This window comes from Sinocyclocheilus rhinocerous, unplaced genomic scaffold (assembly GCF_001515625.1).
Source record: "Sinocyclocheilus rhinocerous isolate Xijiao unplaced genomic scaffold, SAMN03320098_v1.1 scaffold693, whole genome shotgun sequence".
Taxonomy (NCBI): domain Eukaryota; kingdom Metazoa; phylum Chordata; class Actinopteri; order Cypriniformes; family Cyprinidae; genus Sinocyclocheilus; species Sinocyclocheilus rhinocerous.
In genome coordinates this window covers 993-2,500 of record NW_015654933.1, presented here as the reverse complement: position 1 = coordinate 2,500, position 1,508 = coordinate 993, and the positions used below count along the sequence as shown (strand labels likewise).

The 1,508-nt window shown below is 38.1% G+C and overlaps 1 protein-coding gene across 1 annotated transcript in view; it reads right to left on the bottom strand.

Annotated features, from left to right (window-relative positions):
- The window catches only part of LOC107717749 (tyrosine-protein kinase JAK2-like), a 34,425-nt gene extending 33,695 nt beyond the window's left edge, over positions 1-730 (bottom strand). Inside the window, exon 1 of the mRNA XM_016524581.1 lies at positions 605-730. The gene's annotated coding sequence lies outside the window, so the exon portion shown is untranslated. The remainder of the gene's footprint in view (positions 1-604) is intronic.
- Between the last annotated feature and the right edge of the window lie 778 nt (positions 731-1,508).

Genomic DNA, 1,508 nt, shown 5'->3' with positions numbered 1-1,508 from the left:
CAATAAAAATTATTCTTTAGTACTTCTTAAAATGAACTTAAGATCATCGAAGTGTACTCAACTGGGACACCATGAATATGAACTAAAATGCAGTTTTAACATACTCTCTTTGTATTTACATGTATTTAGTCACCATTTGAGTGTACTAGTGTATGAAAGATGGTTCAAATGTACTACAAGTGGTAACTAAATACATTTTTAAATACAGAGATAGTACGTTAAAAGTTAATATTAGCACAAAATAGCACAGTTGAGTACACTTCGATGATCTTAAGTTCATTTTAAGAAGTACTAAAGAATCATTTTAGTGTATTAAAGCAGCACTATGTAACGTTTGGCGCTCTAGCGGTTAATAAACAGAACTGCACGCATCCCGCGGAGGAACATTCCAACCGGAACTACTTCTCTAAGTTTATGTCTCTGGCGATTCACGCAAGTGAGAAAACCACGAAACAGAAACAGGATTTTCCTGTAAGTGGATCTTAAAGGACAAGCGCACAAAGCCCTCAGACAGAAACATAAACAAAACACGAACCGGACCGCTGTAGTTTGATCCCTCATTAACATCTCGGCGTGTTTGTGCTCGTTTGTTAAAGTTACTCACGCCGCTGATTCTGTTGTCATGGAGACCCGAACCGAAGCCAGCTGTCACGCTGCGGAGCGATAAAAGAACCGAACCGAACCGCATCCGGATCCGGATCCAACCAACTCAGCTCAGCTGCCGCGGGAGCGCGCACGCACGCAGCTGCGTCGGTGGGCGGGGCTTCCACTTCAACGTCATCGCATATTGGTTGAAGGTGGAAAATCAAAATATGACTTATTTACACTAAAATTGTGTTCGTTCTATTTAGCTTTTTATTATTAAACGAAAACCTCTGTATTTACACTGTCGTTCAAAAGTTTGGGATCAGTACGATTTTGTATGTTTTTAAAGAAGACTTTTCTGCTCATCAAGGCTGCGTTTATGTGATTAAAAATACAGAAAAAACAGTAATATTGTGAAATATTATTGCAATTTAAAACAGTGGTTTTCTATTTTAATATAGGCTACTTTAAAATGGAATTCATTCCTGTGATGCAAAGCTGAGTTTTCAGCATCGTTGCTACAGAAATCATTCTAATTTAGTTTAAACGGAACAGAATGAACAAGTTTAAACGGAACGGACTGATTTCTTGGCGACGGATTCATTCAGACTGTGATAGTTTCCTGCAGCTCCGCAGAACTGATGTGAGACATCCCTTAGAACCGCAGTCATGATGTTATTAAAGTACTAAACTGTCCGTCATTTATGAAAACATACATTATTAGCCTAAAGCATTATTAATGCAATAACTGCCTAGCTGAATGCAAACTATTCAAAACAAATAGAACTATTACTGTAATCACACGGTAAGTGTTCTTTAGTCATTAGAGAGCATCTACAATCAGCTGATCAAACTGAGAACACGTGAATAATTATGATCATGTCGGGAATATTCGCTCAGATGAAGGGGATTCTAGTTTTTCA